The sequence below is a fragment of the Sapajus apella genome, unplaced genomic scaffold (genome assembly GCF_009761245.1).
Source record: "Sapajus apella isolate SASKATOON/1434 unplaced genomic scaffold, GSC_monkey_1.0 scaffold66, whole genome shotgun sequence".
NCBI classification, from domain to species: domain Eukaryota; kingdom Metazoa; phylum Chordata; class Mammalia; order Primates; family Cebidae; genus Sapajus; species Sapajus apella.
Genome location: NW_022437006.1, coordinates 12,074,727 through 12,096,796, shown reverse-complemented (window position 1 = coordinate 12,096,796; position 22,070 = coordinate 12,074,727). Strand labels below are relative to the sequence as shown.

General features: G+C 49.0%; 1 pseudogene; it reads right to left on the bottom strand.

Annotated features, from left to right (window-relative positions):
* Nucleotides 1-386: 386 nt before the first annotated feature.
* Nucleotides 387-15,680, bottom strand: LOC116530395 (annotated as a pseudogene).
* Nucleotides 15,681-22,070: the final 6,390 nt, after the last annotated feature.

Below are 22,070 nucleotides of genomic sequence, written 5' to 3'. Positions count from 1 at the left end.
CAACCTCTACCTCCTGGATTCAAGCGATTCTCCTGCCTCAGCTTCCCGAGTAGCTGGGACTACAGGTACCCACCACCATGCCTGGCTAGTTTTTGTATTTTAGTACAGAGACGGGCTTTCACCATGTGGGCCAGGCTGGTCTCAACCTCCTGACCTCAGAGGATCTGCCCGCCTTGGCCTCCCAAAGTGCTGGGATTACAGGAATGAGCCACCATGCCCAGTGTAGATAACTCTTCTGGGGGAAAGAGGGGTGGCTGAGTCTTGCTCTGTGACCCAGGCTGGAATGCAGTGGTGCAATTACAGCTTACTGAAGCCTCAACCTTCTGGGCTTAATTGATCGTCCTGCCTCAGCCTCCAGAGTAGCTGGGACTACAAGTGCACACCACCATGGCTGGCTAATTAAAAAAACATTTTTTTTTTTTTATTTTTTGTAGAAAACAGGGTTTCCATATGTTGCCCAGATGGCTCTCAAACTCCTGGCCTTACGAGATCCTCCCACCTTAGCCTCCTCAGTGGCTAAGACTACAGGTGTGAGCCACTGCACTCAGCCCATAGTACATATTTCTAATCCTATTGAGAGATGACAGCAACTTGAACCAGGGCTGGCTGGGGTGCAAAGGTCTCTGGGGCCTCCACTCTTACCTTGTGCTGATTCCAAGTAACCAGGCACACCTCTGTGTTCCTGGGGATGGCTTTGCCATCGTATGGATGCATCAGACCTGCACAGACCTGGGAGGGACAACCACATACATGTATACACGCATGCAGGGAGGTCAGGAGGCAGCTGGGGCCTCCTCCCAGCTCTCAGACCCCTTCCCGGCTGTGCCCAGACCCACTCACATAGGGTTGTCCAGCGTGATAGCCCAGGACCACAGTCTGCAGGGTTTCCTCTTGGCCGTTCAGGACAACCCTTGTCTCCAGGGAATAGCGCTGGTGTTGCCTGTCATCCATGAAGGTCCCCTGTAGGACGAGGCTCTGCGGGATGGGCAGGCGCAAAGGGCACCTGGTATGAAGAGGGAAAAACAGGCTAAAGCTACTAAAGCAGCTGGCAGTGTCGGGGACAGCTGGGCCCCACGGTCTCAGCCTGGGCCTGTCATGAGCTTGCAGAGTTAGGAGTCTCTCACAGAGAAGAGAACATCAGGACTTGTGCTTTTACAATTTGTCATTCGGAACCCTTCACCATCTCACTGTGCCATTGAGGTGGGCATGGCTGAGGTCCCCGTTGACATTTGACAGCAAAGACCCAAGGGGATAGATGGCACACATCATCTGGGGTCACACAGGCTGGGGCTGGAATCCAGGCATGGACTTTCACTAGCTGTGTGACTTTGGGCAAAGGATTTGACTGCTGTATGCCTCGGTTTCCCCATCTGTAAAACAGGGCTAAAATAACACTCATTGGACACAGTGATCGGGATTAGAGGTAACATACATGAAATGAATATAAGCTCGCCAAGAGCAAGGGTTTCTGCCCTTCTTGTTCTCTAACTTTTTCCACGTGCCCAGAAGAGCACTTGGTACATAATAGGTGCTCAATGAATGTAAATGGGGCAAAAACACAAATGAAATCTGCAAATGATGTTACTATTCCTTGCCATTACTGCTGCTGTTTAGGCCGTAGGTGACTTATCTAACATTACACAGCTGCTCAATGCATAGCCTGGGATCCAAGATGGCTCTGCTCATTCCAATCTCATGCTGTTCCCAGCACACAGGGAACTGCCTTTTTAATGAGCTCTGTGTCTAGGAAATGAGAAGTCTGACTTCTGCTCCCACCTCAGCAACTAATGGAGGGTGCTACGGATGTGGCGGCTTTCAGGGGAGGGGGCTCTTCTCCGGGATCTGGGTTCCATTCGGGCCCCAGCAGGTCAGCAGGGTTTCTCCAGGTAGCTCTGCCCATCCTGTCCCCGCCGGGGACCCTCCATGCTGGAAAAGGGGAAACTTGCAGGGGTGTCAGCCTAGGAGAAGGGACACACACACACACCTAAGGAGCAAGGTCCCCCGTTTCTGGTACAATGTCCTGTCTCACCTCAGGTCCTCCAGCTCGCCCTCCAACTGCAGGCCCCAAGGCTGGCCAAGGGCACTGGTCCCCAGAGCCGTCAGCAACACCTAGCTGTTCCACGGCTGTAACAAGATCCAGGCTGAAGAGAGGGATGAGCCAACAGGACCAAGCTGCAGACCCACCTTGCAGGGAGGCAGGGAGGCAAGGGGTAGCCCCCCACAGCCTGTCCATCGCCCCCAGAAATGACTGAGAATGCTGCTAAACTGGACCGCAGACTCCACCCTGTTCAGACCACAGGATCCCACCAGCTCCCACCACAGCTAGACCTCCCTAGGTGCCCAGGGGGAATGAAGAGCTTAGACTTCTCAGCTAAAGGAAGCCCAGCTTTGCTCCTGAATCTGTGCTAATGTGACCAGGGTCCATTTCACAGACCAAGAAACTAAGGCTTGTCTGAGCATGGCGGCTCACCCCTGCAATCCCAACACTTTGGGAGGCTGAGATCGGAGGATCACTTGATCCCAGAGCTTTATGACCAGCCTGGGCAACACAGCAATACCTCATCTCTGCTTAAAAAGTCAGATTTCCTCCCCCTGGAATATCCTTTCATCTCTTTCCTACTTGGTGGACTCCTATTCATCCCTCAAAACCCCTTCAATGCCATGGTGGCATGGGTAGCATGCACCTGTAGTTCTGACTATTTGGGAGGCTGAGGTGGGTGGATCCTTTGAGCCCAGAACTTTGAGGCTACAGTGAGCTATGACTGCATCGCTGCACTCCAGCCTGGGCAACAGAACCAGACTGTCAAAAAAAAATATCTAAAAAGAAAAGGAAAAGGAAAGAGAGAAAGAGGCTCAGAGAGGCCTAAGGTCACAGGCCAAGCCAGTGGCAAAAAGCCCTTTTCTATCCCAAGCAGGGAGAGAGGTGGGAGAGCCAGGTAAGGGATTGGGTGCTCTCTTGACTGCATGGGCCTCCTGGGCTCTCACCCACTCCAGGTGCCTATAGGCCACTGTTAGGTTCAGCTCCTGCTGGGGGTGTTCCAACCAGCAGTGCAGGATCTTATGGTCCTGGTTGTTCTCAGCATGGATCTCATCCTGCACTGCTACATTCCAGGCTGACTCGAATTTGCTCCAGCTACAGAAGAGGCTCTGTGCCAAGACCATCACCATGGAAACCTGCAATGAGGTGGGGAGGAGGACCAAGCCCTTTGAACACCCTATTTCCTCCTGTGGGATACCCTTTCATCTCTTTCCTACTTGGTGAACTCCTATTCATGCCTCAAAACCCCTTCACACCATTTCTGTGAGACCTAACCTGACTGGCACAGGAAGGCTAGTTTTCTCTACAGGGCTTTAAGAAAAAAAAAAAAAAAAAAAAAAAAATCTCTGTTGCCCCAGCCCTGCGTGGTGGGTACCTGTAATCCCAGCTACTTGGGAGGCTGAGGCAGGAGAATCACTTGAACCTGGGAGGTGGAGGTTGTGGTGAGCCAAGATCATGCCAATGCACTCCAGCCTGGGCAACAAGAGCGAAACTGCATCTCTCACACACACACAGACACACACACACACACACACACACACACACACACACACACAGAAAAAACTCTCATAGCTGTAGAGACTGGGAAGGCCAAACTTCACACATCTGTGAGCTACTATCTGCCTACAGGCCTCAGCTTTTATCCACTTCTGCACCAGAAAAAGATCTCAGTAGCCGGGGACCAGGCATGTGCTGGGGGCCTAACACTGCTCACCTGGAGGTAGGTGGTAGCTGGAGTGTAGACCTCGATCTTGCCTTCCCTGGTGGGGCCCTGACTCCTGCAGGCCACAATGACCACCAGGTCCTTTAGGGTCCAGGCATTGCCCAGCATCAGCTCCAGGACAGCTTGGAACACAGCTCCATGTGGCCTGTACTACCTGTGAGCTGCAGAGACCATCAGCCACGGACTATCCATGCTCAAGGCTCCTACAAGAGACAGAAAGGAAAGTCTGGTATGCGGGGCAGAGAGGAAGCTTCTAGCAGGCAGCAAGAGGTCCCCAGAGTCTCATCACAGCCGCGATGGGAAAATCTCAAAATTGGGAATGACTAGGCATGAGGAAACTTTCTAGGACGTTGGCAATGCTGTGACTCATGACAGGGGTTTGGATCACACAGGAGTATCCATCTGTCAAAATTCATCCAATCCGACCCTGGAGATGTATGCATTTCACTCTGCTTAATGAAACACATGCTGAAATGTTGAGGGTGAAATGTATCAATGTCTACAACTTACTTTGAACTGCATGGGAAAAAAATAGGGCTGGATAGGTGGAGAGAGAGGTGATGAGTCAAGTGAGGTAAACCGTTAATAGCAGAACCTAGTATGAGAGGATGCTGGCGATCACTGTCCATCCATCCAACTCTTCTGAAGGTTTGCAATTTTTTTCCTAATGAAACATTGGAAGGCTGGGAGCAGTGGCTCATGCCTGCAATCACAGCACTTTGGGAGACCAAGGCAGGAGGATCACTTGAGTCTGCGAGTTTGAAACCAGACTGGACAACAAAATGAGACCCCACATCTACAAAAAAATACAAAAATTAGCCAGGCACGGTGGTGCTGGCCTATATTCCCAGCTACTTGGGAGGATGAGGTGGAGGCTGCAGTGGCCGTGATGGTGCCACTGCATTCCAGCTTGGGCAAGAGAAGGAGACCCTGTCTCAAAATAAAACAGAAAGAAAACAAAGGTAGAAATGCTGAGGCCTGTGAAGAAAAATAATAAAGAAGGAATTCGATAAAAATGGTGGAGGTCAGCAAACACTTCTAGGAGGAAGGGACAATTTAGCTGATACCTACATGAAAGACAAGGGGGAACTGATCAAAGGGGCAGGCCACCCGCCCCTGCTGGAGACAGGAGATTTACTGTCTGGGAAACTGACACAGATAGGCTCAGATGCAGGGACAATGACACGGTGAGGGGAGGGAAGTGGCGCTGAGTTGAGAACAGGGAGATGCTGAAGAGTGGGCAGCCTGGTCCCTGCCCAGCTGCTCCCATCCCACAGGAAATGGGAAGACCGCACCACAGAAGAAGAGAAGGAAGGCACGGATCCCTGAAGAGCCAGGTCCCCACCCAATTGCTTGATTGACAGGGAAGCCCACAAGTCAGAACATGCCCCCACTTATACATAACACACTTAGAGTATCCAATTAGTTTTCTATTTCATTCATGTTTCTTGCATGGTGATAAAGATCTCATTTCACTTTATAGATCACAGTTGGGACCTGGCAAACTCAGGTCCTCCAGAACATCTGTCTGGTTGTTCAGATTTTTTTGTTTTGTTTTGCTTTTGAGGTCATGGTCATTCGTTTTTGTCTCATTACATTGGGCTGGGCTAAGAGTCACCTACTAGTGTATAGATTATGTTATTCTGTTGCTTTCAGACAAAATTGGGATCGAGGTTCCAATTGTCTCCCAAGCTCAACATCTGGATCAGAATAAGAAGACAGCGGCCACTGCTGCAGGAGGCTGGGGGCTGTGGGAAAGGCAGGAAACAGGCCTAGAACTGACCACACAGGGTTCATGATCCAGGCTTCCCCCCTGGGTACCCGAGGATCCTGCACGCAGCTCATGGGTTGGGGAGCCCACAGCAGCCCCTCAAAGTGAATGGGGATGGCAAAGGCCTGGGTTGGAACTTTGGAGCTAGAAGGACAACTGTGTCTGCAGATAGGAGGCTGCCCTTCCATCTGTATCCCAGAATCCCATGAGGAGCCTTTCCATGAGGACAAGGCCAGGGCTGGCTCCTGGGCCTCTGGGTGGCCTCGTGGCTCATCCAGTAAAAATCCTGCAAACTTGTCACCATCTGGGGACATTCCTGGCAGTTCTTCTCTATGCCCTTCCCTGGGAGACACTGGGCAACTGCTGTAGGCTGTTCATGATTCTTCTACCTCAACTCTCCAAACTCGGGAGATTTCTAATCTTTTAGGAAGCTCTGGATCTCCAGTTACTCCAAAGGCAAATTAACTGGTCTGATGATTTTTCTGGCTTCTCTCTCCTTTACTTCCCAAGGGCTTCCAGTCTTTTTAGTCAGATGTCTCACTTTCTCCGCTTTTTCTCACTTCCGAGTTTTCTTCTGGGATCTTTTTTATGGCCGCCTTAGGGCTTAATCCTAGGTCGGCAGAGAACTAGCACTCACTGTGACCTAAGAGGATCCAGGAGTGTCGAGAGGTGCCCAAGTGTGGAAATGCGTTCTCTCCTCTCTGTTTCTGCAGGTCTCTTACTCTAACTCTTAGAAAAGTATTTTAAGGAGAATGGATTTTTTTAAACAAACTTTCAAATCTCTTCTCCAGAATATGAGATCCCTAACTTTGCTAAATTGCTGGTTTGAATTAAGTCTTCAGGCAGCTTCTGAGTATACTCAAAATGTAATTACCCTGTATGAAAACAGGGTAACCAGTATTTTCAGCAGCCGACTCAAACATAAGCACATATCCAAGGCTGGCTTAGCATTTAGGGGAAAGTCTCTAACAGGAAATACAGAAATAAAAAGAAAAAAGAAACTCAAAACAGATAAAACTCCCTAAAAGTCTATAACTTATACTCTAAGAGAAGACAATTGCATTCATGAAACAGGATTCTGTAAGAAAGGAAACAGAAAGAAAAAGAGCTCTTGAGGCCAGGTGTGCTGGCTCACACCTGTAATCCCAGCACTTTGGGAGGCTGAGGCGGATGGATCACAAGGTCAGGAGTTTGACACCAGCCTGACCAACGTGGTGAAATCCCCTCTATACTAAAAATACAAAAATTAGCTGGGTGTGGTGGCACGTGCATGTAATCCAGGAGGCTGAGGCGGGAGAATCATTTGAACCCAGAAGGCAGAGGCTACAGTGAGCCAAGATCATACCACTGTACTCCAGTCTGGGTGACACAGCGGCAATGCATCTCAAATAAATAAATAAATAAATAGGCGCTTGAAAATATACAATAATCCAAAATAAAAATGCCAGCAGAAGGGCTGGCATATGAAGTTGAGGAAATCGGCTCTTGAACAGAACAAAAGGACAAAGTAATAGAACAAAAACAACAACAAGGCTGGGTGTGGTGGCTCATACCCCTAATCCCAGCACTTTGGGAGGGAGAGGCAGGAGGATGGCTTGAGCGCAGTGGTTTGAGACCTGCCTAGGCAACATACTGAGACCCCATTCTCCCACAAATAAAAAGAAAAAAAGGAAAACAAGTTTGAAAAGAGAAACAAAGTAAACATTAGAGGCTGAGTTTCTGAGGACCAACATCTAACCAACAGGAATTCCAGAGCAAAGGGAGGAAGGAAATTATTCAAGAAACTGTACAAGAAAATTATCCAGACCCAAATGATATGTTTCCAAATTAAAATGCCCAGTACTAAGGACCCAGTACAATGGAGGAACATAGGTCCATGCCAAGGTATCTCATAATGAGATTTAACACCACCAGGACTAAGACAAGCTCCTAAAAGCTTCTGAGACAGTGAGAAAAGGGTCACATACAAAAGATGATAGGTCAGAAAGAGCATCAGATCTCCAAATCAATTCAAAACAACAATGGAGCAATGCCTTCAAAATCCCCAGGGAAAATTATTTTCACCCTAAAATTCTCACTCATTCAAACTGCCCCAGTAGAATGAAGACATTTTTAAATATTTAGGGTCTCAAATGTTTGCATTCTCTTATGGGTTAAATTGTGTTCCCCTGAAAGACCAATTGAAGTCTTAATCCCCAGTACCTTCCAATGTGACCTTAACTGGAAATGGGGTCTCTGCAGATACCATCAAGGCAGGATGAGGTCATACTGGAAAAGGACAGGCCCTTATCCAATATAACTGATGCCTGTATTAGAAAAGAAAACTCCAGACACAGACACACACACAGGGAGAATGTCATTTGACAAAACAGGCAGAGATTAGGGAGGACGTGGTTGTAAGCCAAGGAACACCAAACATCAACATCCATCACCAAACATCAACATCCATCACCAAACACCTGGAAGAGGCAAGGAAGGGTTCTCCCCAGAGCCTCAGAGAGAACATGGCCCTGGTGGCTCCTTGACTTAAACTTACAGTCTTCAGAACTGTGAAAGAACACATTCTGTTAAGTTAACCAGTGTAGTAATTAACTACAGAAGCCCTTGGAAATGAACACACCTCCCATGTATACTATACTTTCTCTGAAAGCTACGGAAAGATGTACTCCATCAGGACAAAGGAATAAACCAAGAGAGATGACACAGGTTTAAGAGAAAGGGGTTGTGACCCAGAGAAGAAGTGAAAGAAATTTCCAGGTTGATGAAAAAGGGAGGAGGCTGCAGAACCATAGCTATGCAACTGGTTTATTTTGGAGCAGGACACAGGCTCCAGGAAGAGGGTCCCCAAGAAAAATATTAGAACTAATTGAAGTCATTGAGCAATCTGATGTGTCTGACCATCTGGAAAAGAGTTTTGCAATGCTGCTGAAAATTCTGGGAGTAATTAGTAGGCAAAAATTCTAGAAAACTAATCAGATAGGAAAAGAAAGGCAATTATAAACTCCAGAAAAAACAAAAAGTCATCATCATAGTACACCATATATCTCAGCTATTTAAGACATTTATAGTTATAATTGGGTAAGCATAGAATGTGAACAAAACGTAACTTTTAAGAAAATGGAGGGAAATACATATTTGAAAGGGGCACCAGTCTAAGAGTTAAATTCTTATCCTCACTAGTAAGAAACCTATGTAGAATGACTAAAGCTGAAAAATCAAGAAACAACAGCATGATTATGTTATTTTAAAAGATAGATAATATAAACAGAAAAAAATGGCCAAAAGAATTTACAGTGCTTGCTGTTTTAAGCAAGGCTTGGGGTAGGGGTCAGGCACAGTGGCTCACACCTGTAATCCCAGCACTTTGGGAGGCCAAAACAGGTAGATCACTTGAGCTCAGGAGTTCGAGACCAGCCTGGCCAACATAGTCAAACCCCATCTCCACTAAAACGCAAAACTTAGCCACCTATGGTGGCACACACCTATAACTGCAGCTACTCAGGAGGCTGAGGCACAAGAATAGCTTGAGTCTTGGATGCAGAGGTTGCAGTGAGCCAAGATTGTGCCACTGTACTCCAGCCTGGGCAACAGAGTAAGACTGTCTCAAAAAAAAAAAAAAAAAAAAAAAAAGACAAGGTAGGCAGATGTCATACAGAGGATGTATTTCTCTTACACACTTTAATCAACTTTCAGAAAATATAGTTTAAGTCCATACAAGAGCAGAGAGCATAATAAGATGAGCCCCCATGTAACACGGATGATCAAGCTTCAACAGTGAGAAACTCATAGTTGAATTCACTTTTAAACTAGGTATCACTTCAGTAAAAATAAAAATTGAAAAAATGAATTCATGGATAAACTATGGTGAGTTTTGTTTTGTTTTTTGGTTTTTAGTTTTTTTGAGACGAAGTTTCACTCCTGTTGCCCAGGCCCGAGTACAGTGGTGTGATCTCAGCTCAATACAACATCCACCTCCCAGGTTCAGGCGATTCTCCTGCCTAAGCCTCCCGAGTACCTGGGATTACAGATGCCTGCCACCAAGCATGGCTCATTCTTGTATTTTTAGTAGAGACGGGGTTTCACCATGTTGGCCAGGCTGGTCTCAAACTCCTGACCTCAAGTAATCTGTCCGCCTCAGCCTCCCAAAGTGCTGGGATTACAGGTGTGAGCCACCGTGTCAGGCGGGTGGATCCAGTTTTTAAAAGTGAGGGCCAGTGCTTTCCAGACACAAAGATCCCCAAACATAAAGGCCTTGGGTTGTGCCTGGAGAACAAAAAAAGGTCTTGAAGCCTGCAGGATAATGAGCAACAGGGAGAATGGGGTTGGACAAGGATGGAACAGAAGGTAACCTAATGCTTGACTGGCCAGCGTAAGAAGTTAGGATGTAATGATAAGCATCATGGGACTCATTAAAGATGAGGGTTTTTTTGTTTGTTTGTTTTTAAAATTAAGACAGGGTCCTACTTTGTTGCCCAGGCTGATCTCAGACTCCTGGCCTCGAGGAGGCCTCCCAAAGTGCTGGGATGACAGGCGTGAGCCACCGTGTCTGGTCCCATTTGAGTGTTGAGTTAGGCTAGCAAACAAAAGGAAAAAGAGTTCCAGGGAAAAGGTACAGCTTGAGCAAAGGCCTGGAGGTCAGAAATCTGAGCTGCTGGCCAAGGAGGCCCCACGGCCCACACTCACCTTCCTATTTCCACAGAGTGGTCCGAGATGTGTCCTTCCACTGCCCGCCTGCCACAAACAGTGGCCGCCTGTTGTACTGCACCTTCAGGTGACTGCTGCTCTCCACATGGGGCAGGCGGAGGCTTGAGTGATACAGCTGTGTGCAGCAATCCACCTGCCTCTCCGGCATCTGCAGCACAAACTGGAGAATACCCACCCCCAAGATGTCAATGAGATCATGCTACCCCCACACGTGATCGTGCCTGGGAAGTCGAGGCAGCAGTGAGCCAAGACTGCACCACCACACTCCACATGGCCAAGGGAAGTAGAACCCAGGCTCAAAAAACAGAAAACAATGAGTGTAGGTAACAATGTGGAGAAATCTGAATTCTCATACAATGATGGTAGGAATGTAAAATAGTGCAGCTAGTGTGGAAAACGGTGTGGCAGTTCCTTAAAAAACTAAAGATCAAATTACCATAAGCCCCAGCAATGACACTTCTAGGTATATATCCAAAGGATTGAAAGCAATTGAAAAATTTGAAAGCATCAGATATTTGTACACCCATGTTTATAACAGCATTTATTCATAATAGCCAAAAGATGGAAGCAATCCACATGTCCATTGACAGATGGATGGATAAACAAAGTACTGTCTATGCAGACAACAGAATACTATTCAGCCTTAAAAAGAAAGGAAATTCTGGCTGGGCACAGTGGCTCGTGCCTATAATCCCAGCACTTTGGGAGGCTGAGGCGGGTGGATCACGAGGTCAAGAGTTCCAGACCAGCCTGGCCAACATGGTAAAACTCCATCCTACTAAAAATACAAAAATTAGCTGGATGTGGTGATGAATGCCTATAATCCCAGCTACTCAGGAGGCTGAGGCAGAAGAATTGCTTGAACCTGGGTGGTGGAGGCTGCAGTGAGCCAAAATCAGGCCACTGCACTCCAGACTGGGTAACAGAGCAAGACTCCATCTTGAAAAAGAAAAGGGGGGTGGGGGAAGGAAATTCTGACACATGCTATGATATGGATGAAGCTTGAGGACATGCTAAGCGACAAAAGCCAGTCAAAAAAGGACAGGCCGGCATGGTGGCTCATGCCTGTAATCCCAGCACTTCAGTAGGCTGAGGCACGAGGATCACCTGAGGTCAGGAGTTTGAGACCAGGCTGCCCAACATGGTGAAACCCTGTCTCTACGAAAAATACAAAAAATTAGCCAGGTGCGGTGGCACACGCTTGTAATCCCAGCTACTTGGAAGGCTCAGGCAGGAGAAACGCTTGAACCCACGAGGCAGAGGTTGTAGTGAGCCAAGATCGCACCGCTGCACTCCAGTGTGGGCAGCAAGAGCAAAACTGTGTCAAAAAAAAAAAAAAAAAAGGCCGGGCGCAGTGGCTCACACTTGCAATCCCAGCACTTTGGGAGAATGAGGAGGGCGGATCACCTGAAGCAAGGACCAGCCTGGCCGACATGGTGAAACCCTGTCTCTACTAAAAATACAAAAATTAGCCAGGTGTGTACATGCCTATAATCCCAGCTACTCAGGAGGCTGAGGCAGGAGAATTGCTTGAACCTCGGAGGTGGAGGTTACATTGACCCGAGATCGCACCACTGCACAGAGTAAGACTGTCTCAAAAAAAAACAAAAACAAAAACAGGCTACAGACTGGTAGTGATCCGTGGCCAGGAGGGTTGGGACCCCAGCTGTAGACAAAATGTAATGATCAAATCAGGGTAACCGAAACAGTCATCACCTCTAATATTTGTCTTTTGTTTTGGGAACAAAAATCCTTCTCTTCTAGCTATCTTGAAATATTCAAATAAATTCTCATTCACTGTAATTTCCCTTGTGCACTATTGATTACTGTAACTTATTCCTTCTATCTAGGCCTTCCTGTCTTTCATTCATTCTTTTAATTATTTTTATTTATTTCTGAGACAGTCTCTCTCTTTCTGCCAAGCTAGAAAGGAGTGGCGTGATCTCAACTTACTGCAACCTCCACCTCCTGGGTACAGGCAATTCTCCTGCCTCAGCCTCCCTAGTAGCTGGGATTACAGGCATGCACCACCATTCCTAGCTAACTTTTGTATTTTTAGTAGAGATGGGGTTTCACCATATTGTCCAGGCAGGTCTCGAACTCCTGACCTCAAGCAATCCACCCACCTCAGCCTCCCAAAGTGCTGGGATTATAGGCATGAGCCACAGCACCCAGCGATTCATTCATTCTTACATTCATTCATTCCACTAATAACAACTGCCTGATTATCAATATCCAGTGGGGCTCCAGGCTCTGAGGAAACAGCAATGAGCAAAACAAAGTTGCTGCTCTTAACGGATCCATCATTTTAATGAGGGGGAAAGAGACAGGTGATCCACGAACAAGTCATTAACACAGACAGCACATCAGGTGGAAAGCGCTATGAAGAATAAATACTAAAGCAGGTGCAGCGGCTCACACCTGTAATCCCAGCACTTTGGGAGGCTGAGGTGGATGGATCCCTTGAGGTTAGGAGTTCAAGACCAGCCTGGCCAACATGGTGAAATGCCATCTCTACTAAAAGTACAAAAAAAAAAAAAAAAATGAGCCAGGTATGGTGGCACCTGCCTGTAATCCTAGCTACTCAGGAGGCTGAGGTGGGAGGATTGCTTGAACTCGGGAGGTGGAGTTTGCAGTGAGCCGAGATTGTGCCACAGCACTCCAGTCTGGGGAACAGAGCAAGACTCTGTCTTCAAAAATAAAAAAAGAGAAATCAGGTGCAGGTGTAGGGTGCACTAGCACGAGCAGGGGTGCTGTGGTGGTGGTGAAGGTGGTCAGGAAAGGCCTCTCTGTGAAGGTGACAGACATGAGGGCTGAGCCCAGGGACTCCTGGGGAGAGCAGCACTGCAGGGCTCTAGGTGTTGGTCCCATTTGTGGTCCTTTTGTTTTGTTTTTGAGACAAAGTCTTGCTCTGTCGCCCAGGCTGGAGTGAAGTGGCACAATCTCAGCTCACTATAATCTCCGCCACCTGGGTTCGAGACACCTCAGCCTCCCAAAGAGCTGGGATGGCAGGTGTGAGTCACTGTGCCTGGCCTATACATCAATATGCTTAAATTCTTCTGAAAGCTGTGCTTTAGGAAGAGTGATCTGACAGTCATCGGAAATAAATGACAGAATGGCAGGACAAGGATCACGTCAGTGACAGGGAGGCTGCGGACATCTGCTGGCCAGCAGCAGGGAAGCCCGTCAGACCCCAGATTCTACCTCTGCAGCCCACCTGCACCTGAACCCTCATCCCCACATGTAGAAGCCTGGAACTCTCAGAACAGCAGACCTCTTCAGCCGCTGCCACCTTCACCAGAATGATGTGATTCATTTGTTCATGCAGAAGACAGCAGGAACCCCGAGAGCACAGGATCCAGAATGCGTGGGTTTGGATGGACAGGGTGGTAGGAATTGGGAGGCTCCACCTACCTCACCCCCTGACCCCCACACTCCTTCCCCAGTCCTGCTTGGCATAGAGATGAGAGTGACATCACCAGAAATGTAGACGCTTGGAAGGACACCAGCGATATGAAGAAGAGGTGGCCGGAGGTCCGCAAGGCACCCAGCTCCTGGCCTCGGATGCCCAGGACTCTGTCCAGAAAGGCTCCCTCCCAGCCATGGAACTTGATGGTCCTCGAGTTCCTGAGCATGGAGCTGGTGAGCCGGGCCCACAAGTCCTTCTGCCTCATTTGCTCTCCTGGGATTGGAGGGAAGAGAGAGATGAAGACACGGCCGGACCAGAATTCTCCCCTGCACCCTGACAGTCACCCTGCAGCAAATGCCACTGATCTCACCAAGTGCGTCCCAAAGCTGTCTGCCTCTCCGCATCTCTGACCCTCAGTCCCAATCCATCTACTGTCATCCTGTGCCTGGATCTCTGCAGGAGCTGACCCGGGACCACTGCCCTGGGAAGGCAGCTTCCGATGCCCGGTGAACAGAGGCTGCCCCTGAGCCCACCTGGGGATGGCGCCATCAGGAAGGCTACCTGGAGGTGGGTAATGCCTGAGTTACATCTTTTTTTCTTCCTTTTACGTTTTTTTTTTGGGGGGGGGGGGGGGGGGGGGGTGGGTCTCAATATGTTGCCCAGGCTGGCCTCAAGCTCTTGGGCTCAAGTGATCCTCTGCCCCTGGCCTCCTAAAGTGCTGGGGGTGCTGGGCAGGCAGAGGATGGGGGGGATGGAGCCAGGAAGAGGCAGGGAGGCTTTGAGACAGGGGGCAGCAAAAACCCAGGCACTCAGAGGACACTCAGTGTGGCCAGAGGAGTGCGTGGGCAGAGTCTATTGGCACTTTAGGGTCAGGCAGGAGTCTGGGGTCTTCCGTGCTTCACCAGGGGTGTGCTTACCTTCACATCATCAGAAGGCAGCTGCCTGGAGAAGGGTTTTTGTTATTTTTTCAGATGGAGTCTTGCTCTGTTATCAGGCTGGAGTGCAGTGGTGCGATCTCGGCTCACTGTAACCTCCGCCTCCCATGTTCAAGTGATTCTCCTGCCTGAGATTCTGGAATAGCTGGGATTATAGGTGCCTGCCGCGATGCTCAGCTAATCTTTGTATTTTTTTTTTTTTTTTTTTTTTTGAGACGGAGTTTTGCTCTTGTTACCCAGGCTGGAGTGCAATGGCGCAATCTCGGCTCACCGCAACCTCCGCCTCCTGGGTTCAAGCAATTCTCCTGCCTCAGCCTCCTGAGTAGCTGGGACTACAGGCACGCGCCACCATGCCCAGCTGATTTTTTGTATTTTTAGTAGAGACGGGGTTTCACCATGTTGACCAGGATGGTCTCGATCTCTTGACCTCGTGATCCACCCGCCTCGGCCTCCCAAAGTGCTGGGATTACAGGCTTGAGCCACCGCGCCCGGCCCTAATCTTTGTATTTTTAATAGAGATGGCATTTTGTCTTGTTGGCCAGGCTGCTTTGGAATTCCTGACCTCAGGTTGATCCGCCTGCCTCGACCTCCCAAAGCGCTGGGATTACAGGCGTGAGTCACCGTGCCCGGAGGAGGCCACGCAGGATGCTGGAGAAACAGTGCAAGTGACAGATGGACATTGGGACAGCTGGGCTTGAGAGGAAATAAGTTCTTTCCCTCCATCCCCCTTCCCTCCCTCCGTCTCTCCTGCCTTTCTTCTTTCTTCCCTACTCCTTTCTTCCGCCCTCCTGCCCTTTCTTTCTGCCCTCTTTTTCCTTCCCTCCCTCCCTCCTCCCTTTCTTCCATCCCTCCCTCATTCCCTCTCTTCCTCTTTCAATTCTTTCCCTCCCTCCCTCTGTCCTCCCTTTTCCTATCTTTCCTTCCCTCCCTCCCTTCTTCCCTTCCTCTCTCCTTCCCTTCTCCCCTCCCTCCTTTCTTCCGTAGTTCTCAAACACTGATCCAGCACCTTCTGCATGCCGAGCACTAACTAGATACTGAGTCTGCCACAGGGAGCGGCCCGTGCTGCTGCGGAGCTTCCAGTCTAAGGAGAGCGAGGCCATCAGCCCCTGCCAGGCGCTTCCTGCAGGGCCCTTTAGGAAGTGGGAAGTGCTGGGCAAAAGCAAAAAACGAACCCAGGACAGGCCAAGGGAGGGAGCTGCTGGGAGGAGAGGGATGGGCGGGCCGTGTCCTTGCTGGTCGGTGGTGAGGGGGGGCGGCCCTGACTGCAGGGGGTGCTGGAGGGGACAAGGGTCTTCTGGAGGGAGGGCGGTCCAGGCAAAGGGAACAGCTAAAGCAGATGCCTGGAGAGATGTGTGAACATCAGGCAGGTATGAGGATGGGGAAGGGGGGTAGGTGGAGGAGGGAGGGAGACGGGAGGAAGGTGAGGCTGGAGGCAATGAGGCAGCTCAGGGCGGGCCTGGTGGACCACTGTGGGGCTTTTGGCTCAGGCTGAGGAAAACGGGGCCGCTGTGGGTCTGAGCAGAGGAGGGTGCAATGGATTCGGCTCACACAGGCCTCCTGTGGCTGGGAGTGGAGAGAGGCTGGGGCAGAAGTAGGGAGTGAACCAGGGCCTTGCTGCTGATGCATTGTCAAGGTGACGCCAAGCAAATCTGCTGACTGATGGGGTACAGGAGAAAAAGGCATTGATCTGACCCAGGGCCTGGGGCCTGAACACTGAAGGGAAGAGCCGCCTTCCACTGCGATGGGGAAGGAGTGAGGCAGGTCTGCACAATGGGCAACTCACAGAGACAAGAACAAAGCCAGACCCGCCGGCTCCCACTCAGCTCTCCCCTCCCCATCGCCCACGCCAGGGCCTGTGTCTTCCTCCCTACTTCCTGCCTGGTCCATCCCTTTCCCAAAAGCCGAACCTGACAATGATTCCTCTTCCTGGTGGTGAAGAAATTCAGAGGAGATGGCTCAGGAAGACAGCGATGGCGGTGAGGGCGGAGGGGTCCAGGAGCTGGGGACAGAGGGGACAGAATGTCAGGAGATCCCGAGGAGCCCAGCTGCCAGAGGCGTGTGAACCACAGCAGCTCCATCTTGAATAGGAGCTGGGTAAAAGCAGGCTGAGACATACTGGGCTGCATTCCCAGGCGGTGAAGGCATTCTAAGTCACAGGATGAAATAGGAGGTCAGCACAGGATACAGGTCACAGAGACCTTGCTGATAAAACAGGCTGCAGTAAAGCAGCCAGTCCAAAGCCCCCCAAAACCAAGATGGCCAGGAGAGTGACCTCTGGTTGTCCTCACTGCCACATTCCCGCCAGCGCCATGACAGTTTAAAAATGCCATGGCAACATCAGAAAGTTGCCCTATATGATCTAAAAAAGGGGAGTCGTGAATAATCTACCCCTCGTTCAGCATGTCATGAAGAAATAACCCTAAAGATGGGCACCAGCACCTCTGGGCTGCTCTATGGAGTAGCCATTCTATCTTTACTTTCCTAAAAAACTTGCTTTTTTTAAGGAAATAATAAGCTTGCTCTGTGGCTCACACCTGCAATCCCAGCACTTTGGGAGGCTGAGGCAGGCGGATCGCCTGAGGTCAAGAGTTTGAGATCAGCCTGGCCAACATGGTGAAACCTCGTCTCTACTAAAAATATAAAAATTAGCCAGGTGTGGTGGCGAGCACCTGTGATCCCAGCTACTCAGGAGGCTGAAGCAGGAAAATCGCTTGAACCCGGGAGGAGTAGGTTGTAGTGAGCCGAGATCATACCACTGCCTTCTATCTAGCCTGGGCAACAGAGTGAGACTCTATCTCAAAAACAAACAAACAAAAACCCCAACCAAACAAAAATAATATGCTTTCACTTTACGGACTCGCTCTGAGTTGTTTCTTGCACAAGATCTGAGAACCCTCCCTTGGGGTCTGAATCAGTTCCCCTTTCCTGTAACACAGCTGCAGATCCTGAAGGGGGTCAGACTCGGGTCCTAAGATGGGGAGTCAGGGAATGTGATAAGGGCAGCCACCAAGTCCCAGGGATCTGGGCTCATGGGGGTCTGCTGGGTCAGGAGGCACCTGCTGAAAACCAGGCCCTTCAATGTCAGGGAGGGGAATGGCCCACTTACACGATGAGGAGAGGGTCATATTCAAGGCAGAACTTGCACACACACGAGTAGGACTGGGGGGTGTTCCTGGCCACAACAGTGAAGTTGAGACCTCTGGAATCAGGATCGGGTTCAAATCCTGACTCTGACGATTGTGAGGGTGGCCTTGGGGCAAGTCGCCTCCCTAACGTGCAATTCTCTTGTCTGCAAAATGGGAACAAAGTTGTCCTCATTTTGCACGTTTGCTTATTACATTTAATTATTTTCCTAATCTTCATTTTACCCTCATGAGGATTTACCAAATCAGACTTACCAAATCATCATACAGGTGCCTAGTTACCTCTGAAGACAGAGTAAAGAAGGTTTTCGTCTAAGTCTCGTGCATTATTTGGGACATACACTGAGAGTCCGAAACTCTCACTTCACTGGATGTGCTGTGTTTTCTCTGGCAACTCTGCTCCCCACCAACATGGTGCTTTTGGGATAGTTACCTTCCCCCTCTCAGCTTTGGTTTCTATATCTGGAAAATGTGGAAGTGGGAGGTAGAATAAATGATTTTTAAGTTGCTGTGACTTTGAGAGTCCTTCACAGGTTACTTGAGCCCATTCTCTCGTCAAGCCCCACCCCAACTCCAGTCTGCATGCCTGTTTCCCCTCTTAGTCCTTAGGAATACTATTTTTTTTTTGACATGGAGTCTCGCTCTGTTACCCAGGCTGGAGTGCAGTGTCATGATCTTGGCTCACTGCAACCTCTGCTTCCCAACCAATTCTCCTGTCTCAGCCTCCCGAGTAGCTGGGATTACAGGCATACCTCACTATACCTGGCTAATTTTTGTATTTTTAGTACAGACAGGGTTTCACCATGTTGCCAGGCTGGTCTCGAACTCCTGGCCTCAAGTGATGTACCCACATCAGCCTCCCTAAGTGCTGGGATTACAGCTTTGACCCACCCCACCCAGCTCAAAGAAAACAGAACACTATTTTCCAATCTTGGGTCCGTTTGTATCATTTATGCAGCAATGGCACCACCTGGTGGCTCCATGGAGAAGTGCCCTGAGGGTAAACAGCCCACAGCAGGGGTTGGAAAAACACCCAAAGGAATGTGACAAGCTGAACATCTATCTGGGGGAAAAATGGTTCATTAAACTGCAGCAACCCCGGTATCCACCCCTCCTTCACCAGGATCTCATGGTGATGTTAAGAGCTGTCTACCAAGAGGCAGGAAAAGTGTACAGTTAAAGTGACGTGGTGCATTATCTGTGGATATCTTGGTCTTCTCTGTTTTTTTTGTGTGTGTTTTTTTGTTTTTTTTTTTGAGGTGGAGTCTTACTCTGTCCCTCAGGCTGGAATGCAGTGGTGTAATCTCATCTAACTGCAATTTACGCCTCCCAGGTTCAAGCAATTCTCCTGCCTCAGCCTCCTTAGTAGCTGGGATTACAGGTGCCTGCCACACCATGCCTGGCTAATTTTTGTATTTTCAGTAGAGATGAGGTTTTGCCATGTTGGCCAGGCTGATCTCAAACTCCTGACCTGAAGTGATCCACCTGCCTCAGCCTCCTAAAGTGCTGAAATTACAGGCATGAGCCACCGCGCACAGCCTGGTCTCTGATTTTTAGCAATGATGGCGTCAACCTGATCAATTGCCCTGAATTTTCCCATGTTCTTCCTCTCTCCGTCTCTTTCTTCCTAATGATGACATGTATGCACTGCACATCTAGCACTGTCTGAGTGCCTGCTATTGCACTTGCTAAGCACCTATTGTTTGCAAGGCCCTGGAATACAAGGTGAAGGCTTTAGAAAAGGTCCTCACCCCTAGTCCTAGCAAAAACAATCATATGCATGTGCATTTGATTTTTTTTCCAAGTATTCAATTATAATCAAAATGCCACTAACATTTTTCACAAGGCCAGGCACAGCGGCTCACACCTGTAATCTCAGCATATTGAGAGGCTGAGATGGGTGGATCATTTGAGGTCAGGAGTTGGAGACCAGCCTGGCCAACATGGTGAAACCCAGTGTCTACTAAAAATACAAAAATGAGCCAGGATCCAGTGGCGCATGCCTGTAATCCCAGCTCCTCAGGTGGCTGAGGCTGGAGAACTGTTTGAACCCAGGACATGGAGGTTGCAGTGAGCCGAGACTGCACCACTGCACTTCATCCTGGGTGATGTAGCAAGACTGTCTCAAGAAAATAAAACATTTTTTACAGTTTTTAGAAAGAGGGTCTTGCTCTGTCTTCGAGATGGAATTCAGTGGTGTGACTACAGCTGACTATAACCTTGAACTCCTGGGCTCAAGAGATCCTCCTGCCTCAGCCTCCCAAGTCGTTAGTACTATAGGTGCACACTACCAACATGCCAAGTTAATTTTAAAAATTTTTTTGTAGAGATAGGATCTCTCTGGTTGGTATGTTGCCCAGGCTAGCCTTGATCTCCTGGCCTCAAGTGATCCTCCCATCTCAGCCTCCACATGCCATTATACCTTAAATGTACCTAGCCAGGGCTCATGCCTGTGATCCCAGCACTTTGGGAAGCTCAGACAGGCAGATCACTTGAGGCCAGGAGCTTGAGAGCACCTGGCCAACGTAGTGAAACCCCATCTCTACTAAAAGTACAAAAAATTAGCTGGGTGTGGTAGTGCCTGTAATCCCAGCTACTAAGGAGGCTGAGGTACGAGAATTGCTTGAACCTGGGAGGCGGAGGTTGCAGTGAGCTGAGATCACACTACTCCACCAGCCTGCCCAACAGAGAGAGAGGCTGTCTCAAACAAACATCTAGCCAGGGCTCTGGAAACCATGACATTTGGTATCTACACGGGAGACAGATTCCACCACCTGTTTTTATACAGCACATGAGCTGCATCAGAATGTTTATTGGTTTTATATTTTTAAATACTTGAAAAAAATCAGGCTGGGCACGGCAGCTTACACCTGCAATCCCAGCACTTTGGGAGGCCAAGGTGGACAGATCACCTGAGGTCAGGAGTTGGAGACCAGCCTGGCTAACATGGTGAAACCCATCTCTACTAAAATACAAAAATTAGCCAGGCCTGGTGGCACGCACCTGAAATCCCAGGCTATAGTGCAGCAGCGCGATCTCGGCTCACTGCAATCTCCACCTCCTGGGTTCAAGCAATTCTCCTGCCTCAGCCTCCTGAGTAGCTGGGACTACAGGCGCATGCCACTCCACCTGTCTCATTTTTGTATTTTTAGTAGAGAGGGGGAGTCACCATGTTGGTCAGGCTGGTCTCGAACTCCTGGCTTCAAGTGATCGGCCCACCTCAGCCTCTCAAAGTGCTGGAATTACAGGCATGGGCCACCGCACCCGGCCATACTTATCCTTTTGTCTACAGAAATGACCAGCATTTCAATTTTTGTTTTGTCTTGTTTTGTTTTCCTTAGATGAAAACAAACTGGCAGTTATAATTGGAGAGGACAATTTGCATTATGGGAATCTGGGCACCGTGCCAAATTCCCTAATCAAAGTTGATAAAAAGAAACTGGGGTTATGGGCTGGGGGCAGTGGCTCACGCTTGTAATCCCAGCACTTTGGGAGGCCGAGACGGGTAGCTCACCTGAGGTCAGGAGTTTGAGACCAGCCTGGCCAACATGGTGAAACCCCATCTCTACTAAAAATACAAAAATTAGCTGGGCCTAGTTGTGGATACCTGTAATCCCAGTTACTCATGAGACTGAGCAGAAGAATCACTTGAGCCTGGGAGGAGGAGTGAGACACTGTCTCAAAAAAAAAAAAAAGTGGGATTATGAATCAGTTGGTAAGGAATAATGGTCTTGTTCACAAACTTTTTGGATCCTTTTTTTGCAGGCTAGAAATTACTCCAATTAGTAAAATAATAACAGTAACAGCAACAGCCAAAAGGGAAGAGTATTTAAAATGCAGGAGGTGCTGGTCTAGGCATGGGTTACATTATTTAGCCTTGAGCATCATCTTAGGAGTACATCCTCATATAGTTCCTATTTGACAGGTGGAAAAACTGAGGCACAGAGACCTACGTCGTCTGTCCGGACTCAAAGTGATACTGAGTGGTGGCATGGGTGTCACCTGACATCTTGTGCACTATGCCTATATAATTATGATTATTATTTTTGAGATGGAGTGTCCTTCTTGTTGTCCATGCTGGAGTGCAATCTCAGCTCAAGGCAACCTCTGCTTCCCAGGTTCAAGCGATTCTCCTGCCTCAGCCTCCCAAGTGGCTGGGATTACAGGCACGTGCCACCATGCTTGGCTAATTTTGTATTTTTAGTAGAGACGGGGTTTCTGCATGTTGGTCAGGCTGGTCTTGAACTCCTGACCTCAGGTGATCCACCCACCTTGGCCTCCCAAAGTGCTGGGATTACAGGCGTGAGCCACCACACCTGGCTTTTTTTTTTTTTTTTTTTTTTTTTT